Below are 18,147 nucleotides of genomic sequence, written 5' to 3'. Positions count from 1 at the left end.
TATTTTATAATAACATATAAAGGAAAAGAATCTGAAAAAAATAGATATATATGTATGTATAACTGAATCACTTTGTCATACACCTGAGACTAACACAACATTGTAAACCAACTATACTCCAGTTAAAAAAAAAAAAAAAAAAAAAAAAAAAACCAACAATTTTGAAAAAGAAAACTAACATTGGAGGACTCATCCTACTTGATTTTGAGGCTTACTGGAATATGCTGCGGTAACCAAAATACTGCAGTGTTGGTGAGAGAAGAGGCGTATAAAGCAATTAAACAGAACACAAAGTCCAGAAATAGATCCACCCATATATCGTCGACCAAAGAAGAAGAAAAGACAATCAACAGAGAAAACAACAGTCCTTAACAAACCATGCTAAAAGAAATGTACATCCACAGGGGATAAAAGAAACTATATCTTGCACCATATTAAAAAAAAATAGCTCAAAATGGATCAGAGGGGAAAAATGTAAAACCCAATACTATACAATTTCCAGGAAAAAAATAGGAAGTAATTTTTGTGACCTTGAGGAAGGCACGGAATTTTTGGTTGGACATAGAGCACTAACCATAAGAGGAAAACACTCTCCAAATTCTACTTTCTCAAGGTTAAACACTGCTGTTTTGAAAGACATTGTTCAGAAAATAAACACTCAAGCCACACTTTGGGAGAAAATATTTGGAAAAGATGTACCTCATAAATGACTGGTATCTAGAGTATGCAACAAACCCTCACAACTCAATAATAATAACACAATTAGCACAAAAATTTTAACAGGCAAAATATTTGAACAGACATTTCACCAAAGAAGACACAGAGATGGCAAATAAACATAGGAAAAATGTTCAATATCATCTGTCATCAAAAAATGCGAATGAAAACTATGAGATACCACTATACACCCACTAGAAAGAATAAGATTTTAAAAACTGACGTCAAGAGCTAACATTTCAAGAGCAAATGCTTGTGGAAATGCCAAATAGTGCAGTAACTCAGGAAAACAACTCTGGTGTTTCTTACAAAGTTAAACACACACTTCTTAAATGACCTAGAAAAGCCCACTCTTAGGTATTTACCTATTAAAAACGAGGACACACATCCACATAAAGGCCTATGTGGGAAAGTTTACAGCAGGTTTATTCATCATCTCTGAAACTGTAAATCTCCAAATGTCCATCAATCAGTGGATGGATAAAAAAATTGCAGTACATTCATTAAATGTGACAACAACAATATGGATGCATCTCAAAAGCATTATGGGTAAGCAGAAAAAAAAAAAAACAAACTCAAAAAGCTACATACCGTGGTTCCATTTATAGAATATTCTGAGGAGGTAAAATTGCAGATACAATAAACAGATCAGTGTTTGGGGCTTGAGTTGAAGGGAGAAGGTGCATGAGGGAATTTGGGGGTGGGGAAAATATTCTATATTATGATTGTGTTGATAGCTAATATCTGCATATGTTTGTCAAAACTCATAAAACTGTATCCCTAAAAAAAGTGAATTTTACACTAAATAAATTATATGTCAATAAACTTGATGTGAAAATAAAAAAATAAGATGACTCCCATTAAGGATAAACATAAAGAAATCTATACCTAGATACACCATGGCGAAACTATGTAACACCAAAGACAGAGAAGATCTTAAAAGTAACCAGTTTCAAAAATTCCTTGAAATGAGTATCATTTAGATTAAAAGGTAGCTTCTCCACAGCAACGGAAGCCAAAGACAGCAGAATATTATGGTTGCCAACTCCAAGAAAGTAACTTTCCACCCAGAAAGTTAAGAAATATCTTTCTTAAACATCTTTTAAGAATTAAAGTGAAAGATAATTTGAAAGTTATTTCAAGACATTTTTGTTGTATTTGCTTTCAGCTAAGAGTGGGAACTGTTACCAGCTGCTCGGTTACTGAATTTTCAGCCCCTACTAAAGCCTGAACTAGGTTCCATGGCAAGTTCCATCTATGCCTTTAGGGCACTGAGAGATATGCTCAACATAAAACTCATGAGAATTTGCAAGCTGTAACAAGAGAAAAAATGAAAATTAAAAAAATGCTACTGAAAACTTAAAATAATTTCTAGGAGTCATAAATAGAGACACTGGCAGATTTTGGTAGATTTGCAAGCCAAAATTAAACAACCATAGAGAAGGAAATAAGGCAGTGAAAAAATAATCACAAAAAAACACAAAAACCAAAAACCTCCCACTGGCAAGAATCCAACAAGTAAGTCAACACACTAGACTTCCAGAACAGAACTGAAAAGATTTGTTGGTTTTTCAACATTAATTTTTTACTGGATACTTGAACTATTCCTATGATACCCCTTTTCATTATGGCAATATCATATATGTATTTAACAAGGTAAAGATATATCACTACTCTTGAACATGTAAACAAAGTTTTTTTCTAAAGAAGAGTATGCTGCATGCCAATTTTTCCCATTAGAACTGATTTTAATTTTTGAAAGCAATCTTAGGTAAAACAACTTCAGAATGACATTAAATAAAATATGTTCTGAACATTAAAAATAAAACAAAAAAGGAAAATAAATAAGGTTTTCAGTTTAAAATTGTTTTCTACTAACACTGTCACCATGATGCACTTTAGAAGCAGCAGCATCTAAAGAACAAGAAGAAATGAAGAGCAAAGACAGTGGTGGGGCGTGAGCACATCTAAACGGACAGTGACGGTGTAATATAAAGAAGGTTGCATGGTGTTAAATATACAACAACAGAGAATGAAAATAACATGTGAGTCAGGAGAGGATAACCAAAGATAAAGTATTTTAAGATTCTTGGGATATGGTTAAAGATACTGATTAACTTTAAACATTAATAAATCAAGTACACATGTAAGACAAAAACGAAAATAAGAGAAACCAAAATTATACAGTGAAGGAGAAAACTGATGAGGAAAAAAATAATCTGTCAATCAAAATGTGAAGAAAAGAGTAAAAATAAACATTAAAAAGTTGAACTAAACAGAAAGCCCTAATTAAGATTGTAGGAAGGAGTCCAAATCTATAAGTAATTAAAGTACATGAAAGTAAACTAAACTCTCCAATCTGTAAAAGACAAAGATGGTCAGAGAGGAAAAAAAATTCCACTGGATACCATCTTGAAAGATACAGCTAAAACATACAAAGAGACTGAAAGAATGAGGAAGAAAAATATATACTGGGCAAATATATCAGAGAAAATTTACTTTAAGGCAAAGATGCAAGACCAGATATAGACGACATCACGTACAGATAAAAGGGCGCAATTTATTAGTAAGATATTACAACAGTTCCAGACGTGCATGTACCCTCCAAGAAAGTGTCAACATTTTATACAAAGCAGAAATGAACAGAAATGTAAGAAAAAGACAAACTTACAATCATACTGGCAGATTTAAACACAACTCTCACAGTGATTGATGTATCAGTTAGAGAAAAATATTTAAAAGGATAGAAGAAATTTAAACAAGATTTCCAAGCTTCATCCAGTGGACATACATAGATCTTACACTCCAAACCAGTGGAATATGTTCTACTTTGAAGCACAGAACATTTCTGATGCTCGATCACACATGAGCCATCCTCCATGCCCGTGAAAGACGATGAACACAGAGACCACCTTGCCAACAATGCAGTGAACCAGGAAATTAAAATATTGAAAAATATTGTATATATAAATAACAATGTATATTTTTAACATAATATATACATTTTAACAAAGTAATTCAGAATTTTATTGATTATACTCCATTTAAAGTTATAAGATAATGGCTGTATTTCCCTATGCTGTACAATACATCCTTGTTGCTTACCTATTTTTTTAACTTTTTATTTTATATTGGAGTATAGTTGACTAACCATGTTGTGATAGTTTCAGGTGTACAGCAAGGTGATTCAGTTATACATATACATGTACCTATTCTTTTTCAAATTCTTTTCCCATTTAGGTTGTTACATAATATTGAGCAGAGTCCCCTGTGCTGTACAGTAGGTCCTTGTTGGTTATCCATTTTAAATACAGCAGTGTGTACATGTCAATCCCAAACTCCATAACTATCCCTCCCCCACGCCCCTCCTCCCCCCCGTAACCATAAATTCCTTCTCTAAGTCTATGAGTCTCTTTCTGTTTTGTAGATAGGTTCATTTGCGTCATTTAATGTTATTAACATATTTTTAAAACTCCATGTGTTTGGAATTGAGAAACACTTGTTAATAACTCATAAGTCCAAAAAGAAGTCATAGTAGAAACATAACAAAATTAAGGATTATAAAAGTACTATGTGTCTTAATTTGTGCACTGCAACAAGCTGTACTTAGAAAGAAATGTTTAATTTTAAATGCTTATCTATATGAAAAGAATGCTGAATATCAACGAGCAAAAATCGAGTATAAATTAGGAAAAGAACAGCAAAATGAACCCCAAAAAGCAAAAGGAAGGAAATAAGAACAGAAGTTAATAAAATAAGAAAATAAATAGCCTGTAGAAAAAAATACTGAAAATTTTTAAAAAAACAAAAAAATGAAACTACACAAGTACTAAGATAAAATATGGGTGATTTTCTCTTTAATTTGAGTGTAGGAAAAGGCTATCCAGCTATGACTAAAAACCCCAGATGCAATAAAAGATAGATAAATTGAACTTTATAAAAAATAAAAATATTTGGCACGGCAAAATTGCCATGAGAAAATATTTATGACAAATAAATGGAAAAAAATATCTGCAATATATATCGCCATATTCTTCACAATGCCAATGTCAGAAAATTGACAGGAAGGCCGCGAAAATGTTCCAGATTAAAGGAGACTAAAGACCCCAGACAACCAAGTACAAGTGGATCCAAGACCAGACCCTGGACTGGATCTGGACTGGATTTGGACTGGAAGGAAGCCGCACTGCCAGAAGGCACTGAACCCACAGAAGATACTGGAGCACAGTCTGAGGGTCAAAGCCTGGTACCTGACTGCGTAAGAGAACATCCCACTCTTGGCAAACAGAAGCCCCTGTGCTCCAAACCCAAAGGCCACTGCCAGACTCCTTGGAGACCAGCATCTCAGCAGCATTCCAGGCTCTCTCTGTCTCCTTAATCTTCAAAATTTGTTTCTTTACTAACTCCCTTTCAGGTTTTAAACATATTCAAATAGCTCCTGTTAAAAAACAAGCAGACAACTCTCCCCTAGACCCATGTTTTCAGAGTCAGACATTTAAACAGCCACCCACACGCTCCCTCTCCAGTGACCCTGGCATCCTCTGGCAGCACTGAGCTGAGTTTCCCTCTCAGGCACGCCAAATCCAACGGACATCTTCAGTCCTCACCTTACCATACTTTCTTCCCTCTCAACCTGGAAAAAAGAAATACGTTTTGCCATTCTCTGACATAAATCCTACTAATGTTTTCTTAGGTCAGTCTCCCAAGGCAATAGAAATAAAAACAAAAATAAACAAGTAGGAACTAATCAAACTTTCAAGCGTTTGCACAGCAAAGGAAACCACAAACAAAATGAAAACACAATCTACAGACTGAGAGAAAATATCTGCAAATGATACGAGACAAGGGCTTAAATTTCAAATATACAAATAGCTCATACAACTCAACAACAAAAAAACAAACAACCCAATCAAAAAATGGGCAGAAGACCTAGAGAGACAATTCTCCAAAGAAGAAATACAAATGGCCAATAGGCACATGAAAAGATGCTCAACATCTCTAATTATAGGGGTAATATAAATCAAAACTACAATGAGGTACCACCTCACACCAGTCAAAATGGCTATCATTAAATACTCTACAAATAACAAACGCTGGAGAGAATGCTGAGAAAACGGAACCCTCCTACTCTGTTGGTGGAAATGTAAGTTGGTACAGCCACTCTGGAAAACAGTATGGAGATTCCTCAGAAAACAAAAAATAGAATTACCATATGATCCAGTAATCCCACTCCTGGGCATATATCCAGACAAAACTCTAATTCAAAAAGATACATGTACCCCAATGTTCACAGCAGCACTATTCACAATAGCCAAGACATGGAAACAACCTAAATGTCCATCGACAGATGAATGGATAAAGAAGATGTGGTGCATGTATACAATGGAATATCACTCAGCCATCAAAAAGAACAAACTAATGCCATTTGCAGCAACATGGATGCAACTAGAGATTATTATACTGAGTGAAGTAAGTCAGAAAGAGAAAGACGAATAACATATGCTATCGCTTATATGTGGAATCTGAAATATGACACAAATGAACCTATCTATGAAACAGAAACAGATTCACAGACATAGAGAACAGACTTGTGGCTGCCAAGGGGGAAGGGACTGGGGGAGGGATGGAGTGGGAAGTTGGGGTTAGCAGATGTAAGCTATTATATATGGAATGAATAAACAACAAGGTCCTACTGTATGGCACAGAGAATTGTATTCAATATCCTATGATAAACTGTAATGGAAAAGAATATTTAAAAAATAATGTATATATATGTAAAACTGAGTCACTTTGCTATACAGCAGAAATTAACACAACATTGTAAATCAACTACACTTCAATTAAAAAAAAAAACTTCAACTTCACTGATAGAGAAAAAAACAAAAAGAAAAACCTTTTGCACCAGCGCACAGTGTTACCTTGAGCTACAACAGGCACTCTCCAAGACTGCTTGTGGAAATGGAAAATGGCCCAGTTTCCTGGAAGGTAACCTGGCCATGAGACTTGAAGTCTGAACTTCATACTATTTAATAGTGGTGAAGTGAAGGGGTTATGAGAAGGTCTGGAAGGGGAGCTCTGGACTTGACTCTGCTCTGGTGCTGACTTCAGTTTCTTTGCTGACAAAACAGGCTAATCAGAGGCCTTGGAGAATTGTGGGGACCCAGGGAGGAACTTCTGCCTGGAACACAGCAAATACTATGACCATCTTCTCATACGGTCCTCCATTTACCCCTGGAAAGACCCTGACGCTCCCTGCCCTCTCCGTAGAAGCTTAAATGGCCTGAACCTCCTGCTCTGGGACTGGGCAGGACAGGTAAGGAGACCCAGTCTCACAGATGGAGAAGCAGCACAGACGGGGACAATGACCTAGCCAAGGTGCCAAGGTCACGGGGTGATCCAGGAGAAGGGCTGGAAGCAGAACCAGTCTCCAGACCCCCAGGCTGACTCCACTGGCCCAGGAGGGATCCTACTGGAAGGTTCTCTTCCCGTGATTTTCACCCACACTCTGCCGAACTAATACAGGGGACAATGAGAACAGCTCACTGCTGTGCACCCAGGGACAGCTGCGCTCCAGCTGCTCCAGCCCGCTGGGTGTGGCCTGAGGCCTCAGCTCCACACAGACGGAGCATGTGTGCTCAGAAAGGCATGCTAGGATGCAGAGCTGGGAGACAGGTGGGTAAAATCAAGCACAGGGACTCGGTTACAGGGGATGATAGCCTTGTGCCCTGAAAGAGTGAAACAGCCAGAGCTCTCGTAAAAGGTGAAGGCCCACACTGAAAACCTCTTTCCAGCTCAGTGTTACTGGAGCGAACCAATGGTTACTCCTCACATCAAAGAGAAGACAGCCTCCCTGATGCCAAAGCGCTAAACCGAATGGTATAACCTGTAAGTGCCACTTGAGTTCCGGAGAAAGAGCGTGGAGGCCTGAAGAGCAGAGCTGGTGTGTTTACCTGGAGAAGTAGAAGCATCCTTGGCCCCTGTGGCCGTACAAGACACTCCCTGGGGCAGGAAACACCAGGCTGCCCCAACCAGGGCTGAAGGTGGGGCACAGCCCTCCACCCCGGGGCACACCTAATCCCCTCTCGCCAGAGCAAGGGTTAAGCCGCCAGCCAGCTGCTTACTGAACGCGCGGCACGTTTGTAAATAAAGCACACAGAGAGGCTGGCTCCTGCTTGTCTGAAGTATACCCAGCGGCCACCCGTCCTCCAGCCCCGCACGCCTCCCCGGCCCCAGGGGCCAGCCACACAGCTTCAGCTCCATCACTGTTTCTGCGCGCAGGGCCGCCAGACAGCCTGGCCACGCGCAGGCAGTGGAGGAAGGAATGAGTCATCCCATGAAAACCTATCAGCCCTTCACGCCAGGCTGCTCTGGGGCAACAGCACTCGCCAGCGTCTCCAAGAGCAGAAAAAAGAGCCCAGACTGAACATGCTCGACGGAAAAAGAAAGAAAAGCCAAGAGAAGGAAGGGAGGGAGGAGGGAGGGAACGGGTGCCTTAAGGCCTCGGTGGGCCCAGTAGGGCAGCGCCCCAGGGCAGGTGCCGGGTCTGTGAGACACCTGGCAAAGGAAGAGCGAGTCAGAACCTTGGAAGGGAGGCGGGGGAGCCGCAGAGCAGCCCCACGCCGGCTGCAGCCCCCGCACTTCTCCTTCGCTCCTCGAGCTCCTCCAGAGGATGGGGAAACGCCTTCCCTCTCGGAGCACGAGCTCTGCGTCTCCACGATTCCAACAGTGGCTGGTGCCCACCGCCGCCCCGTCCTGCAGGCCCTGCTATCTTGGCGTGGCGGGGGGCGGGGGCAGGAGGATGCACCACAGATGCCAGAACCGCTGCCAGCGAGACCCCGGGACAGGGCCCTGGCAGAGCTCCTGGGGGCGGGAAGCGGCCAGGTGGGGCTCCCTCCCTCCCGACATCCCGCCCTCACAGCCGGTGGGCTCCTCTGCGGTCCTCTCCTCACACTTCACACGCCTCGCCCCTGCCTGTGCAGACGGCTGGCCGTTCTCCTAGACCCCTCTCCCTCCTCCGTGCCAGCGGAGCTGTGGCTGCACGGGGCTGGCCCAGCCTCCAGGGGTGTGGGACCACCGCGGCACACGGCTGGCGCACACCTGGTCCACAGACTGCTGGCATACAGCTGTCCTGCGTTAACACTGCCGCAATCCACTTGGTGCCACGTAACACTGTTAGCATACAGCGGTCCTGTGGACTGTGACGCAGCTGGTATAACTCGGGCTTCTAATCCTGAAAAGGCAGCTGCTTGCCCCCCATCACGTCCCTTGTATTTCCCACCGGCTGAGTAGTTGCAGCTAGAGGTCAAGACAACAGAGCAAGGGAGGACCACAGAGTGACAGGCCACCCAGAGCGTGGGGTGGGCGTGGCCTCTGGGCAGGGGCCCTCGTGGAGCCCAAACCCATCCACCCCAGGCCTGTTACAGCCAAGGGAACTGGCCTTGACCACATTGAAGCCACCGTGTTTGGGGCGCGCTGTGTGCCAGCAGAGTCCTGTCCCCCATGGGCTCAGCAGCTGCTCTCGGTACTTATGGCTCCACAGTAGCTGCCCTCAGGTCGGAGCCAGGCTCCCTAAAGCCCCAGGGCATTTCTCCCTTGGGTCAGACACAGAAACGTACAGAGCCTATCACCCTGGTCCAAACCGTAATGCTCACACTAACCTTTACAATAACTAGTGCTCACACGGACCCAATCCTAGTACTAACCTGAACTCCAGCCCTAACCCTATTATTAACCCTCATTCTAGCCCAAATAAAATACTGAAAAGGTATTACAATTGGAAGAGATTAAAAAGTATCAATAAGACCTAACAGGATTTATTCCAAGAATCAACACTTGGAATTTCATCATTGGAATTCTCTACACTAAGAGATAAAAGGAGGAAATCCTGTGACTATCTTAATAACAGTAATGAGCATTTAGTAAAATGCAACTTTTATTTTTGATTTCGAAAAACAACTTAATACAAGAGCAACAGAAGGAAACTTGTGTAACTTGATGAACACGATGTACCAGACAGCCAGCCACGGCAAGCACTGTGAAGTTCATGGTGAAGACATTTGGGTCAAGTCAGGAATAAGTCAAAATTCAACTGACAAACCTATTGCAGTTAAAGCATGGCCACATGCAATACATAAAAATTGATATCTTGCCTATACGTTATTAAATATTAGAGAAATGTAATAGGAAAAACTCCAATTACAATAAATAGATACTATAAATAAGTTAGAAAAGAGCTCAAAAGAGAAAACCTACAGCAAGAAAGCTATAAAATATAACTGAAGGCTAATAACGGAATAAGTGAAGAAATAGAATATCTTCCTCTTTTAAAAACTGAATATTGCTAAAATATCAGCTGTTTGCCATTTAAATCATAGGCTGATGCATCTGAAGTGAAATCCCAGTCTGATCAGCTTTCTAGCTTGAAAATCATCCTAAAGTTCACCTAGAAATTGAGTACCAAGAATAGCCCAAATAAATATACCATCAAACTAAAATAGTTAAGGAAGTGCACCACCACAAGAGCAAACAGATCAGTTCGAGAATTCAGAAATAGACACTAGTATATACAACGTTATCATATAAGATGCACACATAGGACAAAAGTAGCAGCACAAATCACTGGGAAAATGAAGTAACTTAATAAATAGTGTTTTCAATATCTGTAAGCAAAAATAACATATATTCACCCAATAACATATATCAAATTAAATCCCAAGTGGATTACACATGTCGATGCAAAAAGTAAAAGCAGGAAAGAAAACAGAAGTGACTACCCACATTTCAGGAGGGGAAAGCATTTTCCAAATGTAAACGTGCCATAGAAGATGACGTCACAGAGGAAAATACTGATGCAGTGGCTCCAGACGCCAACGCCACATTAAAAGGTGAATGACTCTTTGGGGAAAATAAAAGCTGCAAACATAAAAGCTGAATGTCTTCAGTGAAACACGAGGAAGGACACACCAGCTCTAGTTGAAAAGCTCAACCCGCTTGTATTTCTTTCCGGCTTTTAGAGACACATAAAGCCTCAGGTTTTCAGGGGCCAGGAGCCCAGGCACTCACGCTGCCATAATCTACCGTCTCGAGAGCGACTGGGCGATCGCACATTACGCCTCTTTTAAAATGTCCCTCTCCTCTGACCCGGGATTGCACGTGGGCAAACACCGCAATACTGCCTCGGGAAGGGGGAGACTGACGTATTATGCACAGGGAAACTCACCTCACGACTACCGGTACTAGTGCCAGATCTGAAAACAATCCAAATATTGAACAGAAGTGGAAGGATTGAACAAAATAACACCTACATCCATATAGTGGAAACTATGCAACCTTTTAAAAATAATGTTTTCAAATGGTAACGTGGAACATTTTGCCGTAGACCATTCTGTTTAAAAGCAGAGCACAGAAGTATACATGCAGCTTAACCCTAGAGGCAGAACCTGGAGCGAAACAGACCAAAATGTCCGCAGCAGTGCCTTGGACCCCGTAGTCCCCAAGCACCGACCATCAGCGGGGTCCTCTCTGAGCACCGAGAATGTGCTGTGCGTCAAGGCGGGCTCACGCGTGGTGGGGAGCGGGGGAAGCAGGAGGAGGTGGCGCACAACAAACATGCAAAAACAGGGGAGCACAGGGTCCTGGAGCCTTCGAAAGAGCACAACACCAGAAGGGGCGGCCCTGCTGGCCTAAGGCTGCAGCGCTCAGCTCCCCAAGGAGAAAGATCTTCTACCGGATTCGGCAAGGCAGGGGCCACACAGTCTGGCCAAGTGGTGAAGACACAGCCCCGCTGGGAGGGCCAGATGGCCATGCAGGGGAGCTCGGCCCGGCAGAAGCAGACAGCGGAGGGGCTGGGGGGATGCTTTCAAATTCTGGGGTGTGAAACAGCATTTGCAATATAACCTTTTACTTTTTATTTTTAACACAATTATAAACGTACGTAGTTTTAACAGTCAGAGTCCCACAGAGCTGATGGGGAGCCGCGCCGCCGGCCCTCTGCCCACCTCTGCCCCGCAGGCGTCTTGCTCCTTTTCCCTTTTTTGCTATTTCTCTCCTCGGTTCCAATGACCGGCTTTGTATGGCTCTTCTTGACTCCAGGATCTTGTGTGTCACCCACTAGCTTCCTCCTAGAGCCTGAAGATGAACCTCCACCCCACCCACACCCTCCCCCCATCCCTCCAAGTGCTAACACCTCCGCCCACAGGCTGTCAGCAGGGACCACAGGCAGCGCGGACCTGCTCTTCACACCTCACACTGCATCTCCCTCTTGTACATGTGTTTCCTGGAGTGAGTGAGAGGCTTGCTTGTTTGCATAATTTTCTATGTACTTGGTGTTACTTTACCTCCAAACTCTCAGCCAGGGATCCACCGGCCTCTGACTCCTCAAGCACAGCAGGAGGCAGCCCACGATCTGCTCCTGGAGCCTCATCCCCCTGCCCCCCCACCCGAATGGCAGCACCTGAGCCCGTCAGCCTGCCTGCTCCACCAAGCCGCGCCCAAAGGCCCACGCCAGGCTGCCAGTGCTCTGGGGGCCGGCTGGGTAGGGGCTGGGGCCACAGGGCTCCAGAATCCACTTGAGCGCAGCCCCACCTCCTGTTTAGGACAGTCCCCACTGCTGTGCCCGGGGCCTCCGCTCCACCCTCCAGCCTGCAGCCAGGGTGGGGAAGCGGTTTGTCCAGGTGTGGGAGCGGGGGCTGAGAGTCTGACTGCTTTTTAATCAGGCTTTCCACAATTTTCCTGTTTCTGCTTTTCTCCTTGAATTACGAGGCGCGGTCATCAGCTGAGACTGAAACCTGATTACATTAGAAATCTGAGGAAGAAAGATCAGATGCACAAGAAGGGCCTCAGATAAAAGCACACCTTACTAGGGGTTGAGGCGAGGCTGGGTTGGGGCGGGCTTGGGGTCCCCCAGGCCCTTGGCCAGTCTTCAGGGCTGCATGGTCTCCCGGGACCACACTGCTGTTGCGTGGAGGGGACAGTGGAGGGACAGGAAGGACCAGGGGTGTTTGTGAGAAGGCGATTACGGGGCTGCCCCGTGAACCGCAGGCTGCAGGTGGAGGGTCACCAAGAAGGACGCGGGTCGTGTGGGGGGAAGGAGGCCCTGATGGAGGAGTCCCGGTCGGGGGGCTCTGTCTGCCCTCACTATAGGTGAGTTTTAAAGTTCTTTTTCATATTTTCCAATTGTGTAGTGAAAGTCGTTATCTTAATGCAGGGCCGGGGGCGGGAAGCCTAGAAAGCCAATAATCTTTCTCAGTATTACAAAGAATAAAAGACTTCAAAGTAAATAAAAATTTCAACAAGGTTTTCGTTATCACTATTTGCTGATTCCCTGATCTTAGTGTGGCCGAAGGCCTAGCCCCGAGCTGGGCGGGGGCGTGGGGCAGGCTGTGGGAGCCCAGGTCCCCACTAAACAAACCGGGGTCAGGGTCCCAGTCGGATGTGAGCACAGGCACACAGGGCAGCGGGGAAAGGCCTGTCTGCAGCTGCTCCACGGAAGACTGCCCTTTGCCCGACTCTAAGGAAGTGTGGAAAGTTCTCGGAAGATGTGCAAATGGAAAAACAAGTTCTTCCGGAGCCGCCACGTCCTCTGGGGAACATCCACTGCAGATGAGTTCCCTTCTGGCTCATCACCCCCCACTCCCACCCAGGAATCCCACAGGAAGACTCTGCAGGGTTCAATCGAGATTGAGATTGCCAATGGAAGCGGACTGATCTCTGTTCCAACCAGCTCAGTGCCCCTAACAGCTCCCTCCCCGCTCACAGAAGAGGCCACAGGTGCCCTATAAAAAGCCTGCTGCCTTTCCTTAACCAAGCCTCAGGGGATTTGCAGTCCTGTGGAATCACAGTCCTGCCACCTCGCACTGCCCGGCTATCTCTGCCTCTGCCTGGGTGCCGGGCCCTCCTCTAGCGCCCACACTAGGCCCTTGGGGCCATGCACACGCACGGGGGAGTAGCCTGGGCCAGCCCACCCCACCCAAGCATGCTGGCTGTTTCCAGAACTGCAGGCCGGTCAGACTGCCCGGCCTGCCAGGGGGAGGGATGTGGGCAACACCAAAGTCTAGGGGAGAGAGGCCCAGCACAGACAGGGTGTTGTTTATATGCCCGAGTTCCAGAGGCCCTTCCCTCGGGATTTCTGTGAAAATTAGATCCAGATTTGCACAATTACAAAGTTGGTCCCAAGCCAGTTGGGATTTGGATGTCCTCTAAGAAGCAGGTATTATAACAGCTTTAGTTTGAAAAACAATCCAACACGGAGAAAAAGACTACCCGCTCGCCGCTCCCCCACTCAGCAGCATTGCCCGCAGTGAGCAAGGGCCCCCATGTGTCCCCGCTGCCCTCATCTCTGGGCCCCGCCCCTACGCTCGCTGGCTCCCCTGGGCCTGGAGCCCTTCACCTGCCACCACCCACAGGGGCCACCCCGGTGCCTCCAAGGCTCTGCTCAGATGCCCCTTCCCAGGGGCCGCCCTGACCCCCATCCCCTGCCCGCGCAGCCCCGACCCCGACCCTTCTCTGTTCCTCCCTGGCAAGCTCACCACCCGGCACACTACGTGAGGCATCTGCTTATTTTATGTTGTGTGACCCCCACAGATGTAATACAGGAAGCTGGGATTCCAGAAGCGTGGCTGGCCCTATCAATATTTACTGAATGAATGAAAGAGCAGTTAAGGTCTTTGCTGAAGCAATTTGTTACCTAAGAACTTTCCCTTCAACTATCGGGCGTCCAGCCACCCACCCGCCCTAAGTCCCCGTGTGCACATGCTCCCTGACTCCTCGCCACCGTCTCTCGTGTCTCCTGAGGGGACTGCTGGTGACAAGACCGGAAGGTCGCTGTGGTGCTCACAGCGAGCGCTCTCCGATCAGGATCGGCTGAGCCCAGGACCCCGCGGCGGCCTCTCGGGGCTGCAGTCAAGGCCACCAGGAAGAGAAGGGCAGACACCGAGTCTGGAGCCCACATCCCGTCATCAAGGCAGCTCCCACTTATCCTGCCATCGCAATGTGGACGCAGGCCCGTGAGGTCGGAGGCCTCGGCTCAGACCCCCGTCTCACCACCCACGAGCACAGAGACGTCGTCTCCCCGAGCCTTGAGAAGTGGGCAGAACAAAAGCACCTGCCCCGCAGGGCACGGTGAGGGGCTTGTGTGAGCACGGCCGGCACTGCATGACATCAGCTGCCAGCCTGAACACACCAGCCTTCCGGGCAAGACCACTGAAAACTTCTAGAAAATAACAGTTATGAGCTGTAGAAAAACAAAGGCATCTTAAGGATAAATTTAAAAGGAATCCTTTCAAGGTAGTTTTGCAAAACTGGAGTCACGGCCACAAAGAGGTGTCCGTGGGGCCTGGACACGATGCCATCACGGCCACAGCACACACTTGTCACTGCTGTAACACGGGACAAAGGCACTGTCCGCTCAGCCCATGCTAACAACTGGCTCCCAGGCCCCTGCTGGACAGTTTAGTCAGGTTGACTCTGAAGAAGAAAGGTTAGAACAAAAGGAGGAAACTCCCTCTTTTTAAATATTGGTTCTACAGAAGCTAGAAGGGATAACGTGCACATCGCAGACACTGCTGCTGCACCTGACCTGTAACACATGCCTCATGTGACATGAAACCAGGCCATAAGGAGAGTGAAACCAGGCCATAAGGAGAGTCAGCAAGACACATGGCTTCATACGCAAGCAAGACTTTACAACTCAACTGACGTGGAAAGAATCACTTAATTTAAAGACATACCTCTCCAACGGCATCATAAGAAGCACTACTTACATGGAACCATGTGAAGCGCTTCTCTGTCTGTAGGCAGCCCTGTAAACAGGTTAAAAAAATTATTATAACTGGAAATCATAGGTAGAAAATAACCCAAAGAATGATCTAGCATCTTAGATATCAAGTCTTATCAAACTAAATAAATTTTTAAAAGAATGTAGTCATAAATCAGTTATTTGGAAGGAGAAAGGCAGTCTCCAAGAGAAAAAAATTCCATGAAAGGTGGTTAGATTCTAAACTGAGTCTGGAACTTAAAAGATACCAATAAACGCTCAGAGTCCAGGCTCCCCTGAACCCTGGCCCACAGTCCTAAACCTGATGGAAGTCTAGGGCAGCGTTGACCCCCAGACCCCTTTAAGTCTGTGGGGAGCAGTAAGGAGAAGACCACGATGAGGTGTAGGTAGGACCCCCCACCCAGATGCCCACCCACATGGTCTCAGTTCCAAGTCTGAAGAGTGCTCTGCCCAGACAGCAGGACCTCCGAGCCCGGCCTGTGCAGACTCTACGGGCAGGTAAATAGCTCTGCCAGAGCCTCCTCCAGGCAGCCCAGAGGCGTCTGTCCAGTGAGGACTGAAGACCAAGCGAACGTTAGACACATCCACTTCCAGCCATGACAGAAGAGGAGGAACCAGAAGAGGAGGAACTCTCCAGCCTCAAACAATGAAGAACCAGCCAAAAGACATGAGACAAGGGTGTTCAGACGTGGGACAACAGGGAGCACAGGACAATGACTCCGAGGGAGGAAACACATGTGATGCATCCTGGTTGCCCAGCCTACAGCTCTGGGAGGGTTATGAGGCCACAGTGCAGGAAGGGGGAACCTAGGCAAACCTGGGGGAGTCCTGAGATGAGGAAACAGCTGAGGTTCAAGGAGGCAATAGCAGCGAGAATCAGCAGGGCAGAGGACCAGAAAGGAGAGAGCTGAGAAACGCTCCAGAGACGGGTGGGGGTTCGCTTGGGTCGTTGCCAGGACACTGACCAGCGCGTGTGCCTGAGGCCAGGGAAGGCGCAGCAGCGAGAAGCAGGACAAAGGATCGCTGTGACTGCCGCAGCTCCAGGAATGGACCACACTCCCAACAGCCAGACTAGGGAACCTGTGACACGGGGGCCACTGGGCTTGGCACTTGGAAGAGCACAGCCCCGGTGGCAGGGCCGCAGGAGCACCAGACTAAACTAGGTACTGCCTAACAATGCTCAACAACAAGCCACTGAAGGGTCTAAACTTTCCAAGTAGCAAATACATTTGAAGAGGAAAGTTTAAAATATTTAAAAGGATACAGAGCCCAACAATATACAATCATGATGTCTTTCATTCATTTAAAAAATACCATGGATGCAAAGAAGCATGAGAATATACCTCATGATGAGGATAGTTGATCAGTAAGAAAAAGAACCAGAAAATTACCCAAGGAAATAATTAGCACATAAGGTCCTTAAAACAGCCATTATAAACACATTGTATATGTTCCAGAAGATAGAGGAAAGCATAACATGTAGGAGAGACATGAAAAGCATTTTTAAAAAGACCCAAATCAAACACCTAGAGATGAAAAATATATCTGAAATGAAAAATACACTAGATGGCATTAACATCACATTACACTAGAAAAGGAAAGATAAGTCAATGTGCAGACAAAACAATCCGTGCAGACAGAAATGATCTAAAATGAAACATAGGGAAAGACTCCCTCTTCCCTAAAAACACAGAAATATTTGTGTAATTTAAAACTCAGGGGGGAAGAACAGGATGGGACAAAAATGTATTTAAAGAAATAATGACAAAAACATTTTCAAAAATTGATGAAAATTATGAACTCATAAAGCCAAGAAGGTCAACAATCCCCAAGCAAAAGAAAACATGAAGAAAATCAAATCAAGTTACATCGTAATCAACTTACCCAAAGAGGAAATCTTAGAAGCAGCCAGAGAAAAAAGAACATTACGTACAGAGGGACAAACACAGACGTGGCGGACAAGGACTTCCCAGAAACAATGCAAGCCAGAAGTCAATGGGATGACATCTCTAAAGTAATGAAGGAAAAACTGTCAACCTGAAATACCATGAACAGTGAAAATAACTTTCAAATACAAAGACAAAATGAAGACTTTCTCTAATAAACAAAAGCTAAAATAATTCACCACCGACCCTTCTGAACTACAAGTAATATTAAAGTCCATCATACAAAAGAAAAATGATATCAGAAGGAAATCTAGATCTATAAAAAGAAATGAAAAGCACTGGAAACAAAATTCATGAATAAATATGAGCCTTTTTTCTTAATTTGTTAGATTGTTTTAAAAGATAATGGACTATTTAAAGCAAAAATAATGACGATGTATTGTGGGGTTTATAGCAGTGTAGAAGTAAAATGGCATGACACAGTAACATAAAGGCCACGAGAAGTGAGATGGCAGATTTTAGGTTTTATACTATAAGTGAACTAGTATAATATTAATTGAAGACAGACAGTGATAACTTAAGGATATATGCAACGAATCCCAAAGCAACTTCTAAAAACAAAGTGATATAGCTAATAAGTTAGTAAAGGTGATGAAAGTGATCATAAATAATACTCAACCCAAAATAAGTCAAAAAAAAAAAAAAAAGAGGAGCTTATAGCAAATGGGACAAGTAGAAAACCAATAGCAAAATGATTGATTTAAATTCAAT

General features: G+C 44.9%; 1 protein-coding gene across 20 annotated transcripts in view; it reads right to left on the bottom strand.

Annotated features, from left to right (window-relative positions):
* Window positions 1–18,147, bottom strand: part of PCBP3 (poly(rC) binding protein 3) — a 213,434-nt gene that overhangs the window by 112,937 nt on the left and 82,350 nt on the right. For 19 of the 20 annotated variants that reach the window (XM_032630016.1, XM_032630017.1, XM_032630012.1 and 16 more), the window contains one exon: window positions 15,477–15,515. The exons of the other annotated variant lie outside the window; for it this stretch is intronic. The gene's annotated coding sequence lies outside the window, so the exon portion shown is untranslated. The remainder of the gene's footprint in view (window positions 1–15,476; window positions 15,516–18,147) is intronic. 20 annotated transcript variants of the gene reach the window in all.

This window comes from Phocoena sinus, chromosome 4 (genome assembly GCF_008692025.1).
Source record: "Phocoena sinus isolate mPhoSin1 chromosome 4, mPhoSin1.pri, whole genome shotgun sequence".
NCBI classification, from domain to species: Eukaryota; Metazoa; Chordata; class Mammalia; order Artiodactyla; family Phocoenidae; genus Phocoena; species Phocoena sinus.
This window is presented reverse-complemented; position numbering and strand designations above follow the sequence as displayed.